The following is a 6776-nucleotide window of genomic DNA, read 5'->3' as shown; positions in this document are numbered from 1 at the left end:
ACTGGGTTGGAAGTTTATTGGGCCTTTCAAGGTCCGTAAGGTAATTAACAATGTTGCTGTAGATATTGAATTGCCTAAAAACCTTCGTGCCTTGCATTCTGTTTTTCACATGAGCCTGTTGAAAAAGGATCCTGGCTCGTCTCCATGGAGACCTTCGGTCACTCCCCCTCCTCCTATTATACTTGAAGGGGATGAACATTTTGAAATCGCTGATGTGCTTGATTCCAAACTTAAGCGTGGTAAGCTCTGGTATCTCATTGAATGGGTGGACTTCGGACCCCAGCACCGCGAATGGGTGGAAGAAGGGGATATTCGGGCCCCTTATCTGATTCGTGAGTTCCACAGGAAGTTCCCGGACAAACCGGGAGGTCTCCCGCCCAAACCGGGAGTTCTCCCGCCCTGCCTGGGAGACGGTGTTTAAGGTGTATTTTTGAGGGGGCAGTATGTCAGCAAGCTGCCATGGTGTTCTGTGTTACTTGTATCTTTGTACAGTTGCTCACCCCCCCCTGCCTGTTCGCCAGTATTTTATTCTGCTGTAATGCCTAAGCCAAACAACTGGAGGATGTATTGGGGGAGTTCGCTTCACTGCCAGCTTGTTGCTTTTAGAGCCTGGGAACTGCACCTGTGTTATGCCTGGAGATAGCCTGGTTCTCAGGGAATGAGCGCGAAACCGTTTTCGTTCACCCGCCAGCGGGAAAGTGACCCATTGGTTCTGTACCTGTTTCAAATCCCTTTATTATGCTTGCCCTAACCGTTTGTAGTCAGTTCTAACAAAGAACGTGTTTGAGTGTCTTTCCAATGCTTTGAAATAAATTTTGCTTTTCTTGAAAACGTGGATTTATTCTCGATGCTTGGGGATCCAACACCTATGGCTAGCTAATGTTTCCTTCCACACCCTAGAGAGATTCATAATTTGGAACAATGGGTCTCCCAAGACTTTTTGGCTCACCCAGGATTAAGCCCATCAACACCTATGTCCATTTCCCCTATACCCATTTCCCTTAATTAGGCAAGTTAAGCAACACTTAAGTCTATTCACCTTTCCTATTAGCCCTACGCATCCAACATTAGCAGGGTCATCAAGCCTTTCACACCTTTTGTCCATCTCAGAAAAACCCATTGTTATTATTTTTTGGGGGGGGAAATATGTCAATCTGCCCCAGGGTACATTTTGACCTATAAATTATGGCATCCTGCTCCATAGCAGTATGTGTGTATTCCTGGTACCAACAGCATGCACCCCCACTTTGTGGGTTTCATCCCTTCTCTTCTCCCCATGAAATGCTGGCCATTTTGCTGCTGCTTCTGTGGACCTCTACAAGTTCTGGTAATTATAGCCCCTTTTCCCTCAGTTATTCCCCCTCCTCCCTGTTTGGCTGTGTGTGTGTTTTGCCCTTTTATTTCTCTTTTAATAAAAAGCCTTTCCGTTTGAACATCTGCCTGGTTTATTTGACAGTTCTCTTAAAGGGGAAAAATCCTGGTATACATTGGTGGAGATCAGTTACCTCCTTTTCACTGTGTCTTCTTAAGCTAATTCCTCCAATTAAATAGAAGACTGCTTCTCATCCAGATCATTTGTAAAAATACTGAAAATTACCAGGCCCAGATTTGCTTTGGTGCAAACCATAGCTTGATGTTGCATCTGAACTGCCAAACTGGTTTGGAGGTTGTGTTCACAAGATATCTAAGCAAGCTATGGTTTAAACTACAGAAGTATGCATCCAAAAGGAAGAGGATGGAGAAAGGGGGTTCATAAGCAGAGACTTGTTCTTCAGTCTGGTTTAGCATTGTCACTGAACCATTCCTTTCTGTTTCCTTATGAGTCTATAAAGTATATTAGTGATAATGAAAGACAAAGTAATAAGCAGAACACCTTGGCTATTTTTAACACTGCAGTTTATTAAGTGGTAGTCTAAGGCTGTAATTCTATGCTTGCTTATGTCCAAGTCCAAGTAAGTTCCATTGAATTTGGAGGGATTTGTTCCCAAGTAAATATGCATAACATTAGGGTGACTGTACAATAAAACATGTTTTTGGTTAGTATTTCCCAGTTCCCTGCGCAGCAGAAAGTTCCATGGCCGCCTTTTAGAAGGTTGGTTTCCTTCTGTGTGTGAGAATCCTGGAGATCATGAGGCATAGCACATCTCTCTGCCTGCTGTGAAAGTGAAACTGTACCTAATCTATTCATTAGATCTTTCAAAGGACTTCATTGTCGTTAATCACAAGGTGTTTGCATTGGTTGCCTGTTTAATTCTGTGTTCAGTGTTGACCTATCAAGCCCTTCATGGTCTGGGACCCTCATAGCTGTAAAGCTGTCTTTCCCTAATTAATACCATGCCAGCAAGGTCTCTGACTGTTCTGTGCTTTTGGAAGAGATGTGAAGCTGAACTTTTTAGAAGGGTACAAGGAAGGGAACCACACAAGGACTTGCAGGGGGCATCCTATTTAACTGTCCCCCCATTTCCACTTCCCTGAAAGTCTCCATAGCCTCTCCCATTTTCCTTCTTCCTTCCCACCCACCAGCCAACCTACATTTATCTGCCACCCCATCTTCAGCTTTCCCTCTTTTTCTCCCCCTTGCAATATCTGCTTGGGAAAACTGTGGTCTAGTTGTGTACTGGTGGCTGCTAGGCCCAGTTGTGCAGTGGAGAGCTCACTTGGGTTTGTGGGCAGCAACTAATTTCCCCTTATATGGCCCTCCACACACTATTTCCTCTTTTCCTTCTGGCAACCTCCATATTATCACCTTTCCCTGCTTCCTTGTCTCCTTAACACCCACCCACCCGCCTACCTTTTTTCTTCCCCCCAGCATTTTTGGTCATGTTGATATTTATTTACTTCATTTATACCTCACCTTTCTTCACAATGAGAACCCAAAGCAGCTTATATCATTCTTATCCCTCCATTTCCCCCCCACATTAATGCTATGAATAGGTTGGAGTAAGAATATATGATTGGCTCAAGGTCCCTCAGCAAGCTTCCATGGCAGAGTGGGGATTCAAACCTAGCCCTCCCAGAGCCTAGTCTGGAAATCTAACCACTACACCACACCGGCATTCATGGGGTGGCTTCTGTTGAACAGTGGTGAGCAGATGGGCCTGGGTGAGTCAGAGAACTTACTTGGTGTCAGGTCGCCCAGTGTCTGCTGCTGGCCCTGGCCCCAATGAGTCCTCCTTCAAAGGCCAAAGCAGCCTTGGATAGGGCCCTGCCCCTTCCCCCTGCCTTTTATGGACAGAAACCAAAGTTTCAACTGGCAATATGGTTATGGTTGCCTAACACAGGCCACAGGGGGCATTTGACCATGTTGAGAATTAGATGTGCTAATGATGATTTGAAGGGCTGGAATTATATTTGTGGACTGATCTTTTGGGCTTCTTGTGAAAAATGTGTGTTGCTTTATTGTGATGTTGGTTTTCATTGTTTTATCTTCTTTGTTTACTACCCTGGATCCTACAAGGGAGAAAGGCAAGTTACAGTCTTTAAATATAGTCTGTCATTAAAATAACTATGGGATCTGGCACTGTGCCGCACCGTAAAATAACTATGGGATCTGGCTGTTTACAAAGAGTGAATGCTGTATGGATTTAAGGTACAGTCAAAAACTGATGGCACGTAGTTCTTTCTCACATATTTAATAGACTTGATTTCCCAAACTACTGTCCTGTTTTTTGCTAATGCCAGGTCAGGCACAGGTCAAATTGAAGGCAAATCAAGACAAAGAATGGGCTAGCTAGTTGCTCAGAGGATGAGACATATTGGTTTTGGCAGCAACTTTAAATACATTTGTCCACCATCACTGTGTGTAGTTTGGTCCTAAGTCCTAGGAGGAAATATGCCAAAGTGCAGTATGTGTTGGTGTCATAAAATCCATGTGACTGCTTTGCAAGACTGATCATGTCTGAATCTGGATTTCTAGCTCAGCAGCCTGCTATGAACTTGAGTTGAATGAATTTTCTTTCACTCATTGACCTGTCTGCCCCTTCCTCCCAGCACCCATGCCACCTTCCAATATCCCTCCAGCACTCATACCTCCTTTCTCACTGTCCTGACGCTCTGAAGACCATTCTTCTCCCTTTTCAATTATACATTAACATCTATTTAAAGGAAAAGGTTGAAGTAGCTTCTTAGGCTCTTCACCGTAAGACATTAGGACCAAGCACAACTGTCTGGGAAGCCAATTTTATTGCAATTAATTGTTTGCATCCACATCTCAGTTAAAGCTAATCATGCTGGTTTAACCTAGAGTCTTACTGGCCTCAGTGGAGAGAGTTCCTTTGGAATCTAAGTAATATCTCAACTGTATTTTGGATCAGGTCAGTTTCAACATTACTAGAGGTTAGATTGTGACATTGACAACAGTTTCAAAACATTGCTCTGCTGTTGCAATTTCACAGGAATCCTTTTCTGCATTTCATATATAAACACTTCTGACAAAGCTCATTTTTAATGACACTGTACAACCGACCTGGATAAATCACAAGCTGGAATAAGATTGCTAGGAAAAACATCAGCAACCTCAGATATGCAGACGGTACCACTCTAATGGCAGAAAGTAAAGAGGACCTCAAGAGGTTCTTGCTGAAGATGAAAAAGAAAAGCGCAAAAGCTGACTTAAAACTCAACATCAAAAAAACTAAGATCATGGCATCCGGTCCCATCATGCCTTGGCAAATAGAAGGGGAAGTCATGGAAGCAGCGACAGACTTCATGTTCCTGGGATCCAAGGTCATTGCAGATGGTGACTGCAGCCATGAAATTAAAAGACGCCTGCTTCTTGGGAGGAAAGCTATGGCAAACCTTGACAGCATAATAAAAAGTAGAGAGATTACACTGCCAACAAAAGTCTGTGTAGTCAAAGCAATGGTATTCCCCCAGTAGTAATGTATGGCTGCGAGAGTTGGACCATAAGGCAGGCTGAGCGCTGAAAAATAGATGCTTTCGAATTACCGTGCTGGAGAAGACTCTTGAGATCAAATCAGTCAATCCAAAGGGAAATCAACCCTGACTGTTCCCTGGAAGGCCAGATACTGAAGCTGAAGCTCAAATACTTTGGCCACCAAATGAGAAGGGAGCATTCACTGGAGAAGATTCTGAAGCTGGGAAAGATTGAAGGTATCAGAAGAAGGGGACAGCAAAGGATGAGATGGTTAGATAGTGTTATCCATGCAACGGACATGAAATTGAGCAAACTCCAGAGGACGGTGGAAAACAGGAGGGCCTGGGGTCGCGAAGAGTCAGACTCAACTGTGCAACTGAACAACGACAACAGCATATGGAGCAGAGGTCCATCAGTGGCTATTAGCCACAAGGTATAGATAGGGGCTTTGGGGCAAGTGATGCTCTGTCTTCTTGGTGCTTGGGGGGGGGTCAACAGTGGGAGGGCTTCTAATGTCCTGGCCCCACTGGTGGAACTCCTGATGGCACTGGTATTTCTGGCCACTGTGTGACACAGAGTGTTGGACTGGATGGGCCTTTGGCCTGATCCAACACTGGCGTCTCTTATGTTTTTATGTCCTGGACTGGATGCTATAGATACACTTTACTAACAGAAGTGCTTTCCTCCATTATAAGAAACTAGGAATAAGGCCCATTGTGGAAATAAATACAATGAGTGCTAGAAAGAGGCTCTGGGAGAGTGCCAAGGCCGTGGGTACTCAGCATCAATTTGCCATGGCAACCTCAGCAGGTTATAAGGACACAGAGTCCACCATTTTCTCCAGGGGAACAGATCAATGCGATCTGGAAAGCAGTTGTAATTCTGAGTGATCTCCAGCCTCCACCTGGAGACTGGCAACAGTGGTTCCCCATGAGGGAATGGCTGGTTTGGAGGGCAGAGTCTATGGCATTGTACCTGTCTGAGGCCCCACTCCTCCTCAAACCTCACCCTCTCCAGGCTTCATCTCTCAAATCTCCAGGATTTTCCCATCTGGAGTTGGCAGCCCAATCTACTGCCCAGCCAAGCATCAACCTACCTTCATTTCCCCCTTATAGTTCAGTTTTCCATCTCCCCCCCACACCTGCAGTTTCTACTGTGCTCTGAAGCTCTGACTGTCACGTCATATTGGCTGTCCTCAGCAGGGTATAAGGACACAGAGTCCACCATTTTCTCCAGGGAAATAGATCAATGCCATCTGGAGACTAGTTGGAATTCTGAGTGATCTCCAACCCTCAGCTGGATTTTGGCAACAGTGGTTCCCCATGAGGGAATGGCTGGTTTGGAGGGCAGAGTCTATGGTACTGTACCTGTCTGAGGTCCCATCGCTCCTCAAACCTCACCCTTTCCAGCTCCATCCCTCAAATCTCCAGGAATTTTCCACCTAGAGTTGGCAACCCTATCTTCTTCCAAGCCAAGCAACAGCCTACCTTAATTTCCTCCTCACTGATCAGCTGTCCATCCCCCGCACCTGCAGCCTCTACCTGGAGTTGGCAACCATATCTCCTTCCCAGCCAAGCATCAATGTACCTTAATTTCCCCCTCACTGTTCAGCTTTCCATCTCCCCCCCACACCTGCAGCCTCTACTGTGCTCTGAAGCCTTGGCTGTCATGGGGGGAAGGGCCTGTCAGCAGGGTAGAAGGACTCAATGAGTTTTCTCCCAAGACCAAAATAGGTGTGGAAAGGGCCTTTTACTGACAGAAACCAAGTTTGGTTGACCAGCAGCAGGCACTGAGGGGAAAGTAGGCTTCCCAGCTCTGAGTAGGGAAATACCTGGAGATTTGGGGGGGGGTGGATCCTGTGGAGGGCAGCGTTTGGGGGGGGGCAGAAGGACAGCAGGAA

The 6776-nt window shown here is 45.6% G+C and overlaps 1 protein-coding gene across 3 annotated transcripts in view; it reads left to right on the top strand.

Annotated features, from left to right (window-relative positions):
• GALM (galactose mutarotase (aldose 1-epimerase)) overlaps positions 1-6776 on the top strand; it is a 58837-nt gene that overhangs the window by 10289 nt on the left and 41772 nt on the right. The window lies entirely within an intron of this gene.

Source organism: Gekko japonicus, unplaced genomic scaffold, assembly GCF_001447785.1.
Source record: "Gekko japonicus isolate JY-2015 unplaced genomic scaffold, Gekko_japonicus_V1.1 scaffold1394, whole genome shotgun sequence".
NCBI classification, from domain to species: domain Eukaryota; kingdom Metazoa; phylum Chordata; class Lepidosauria; order Squamata; family Gekkonidae; genus Gekko; species Gekko japonicus.
This window is presented reverse-complemented; position numbering and strand designations above follow the sequence as displayed.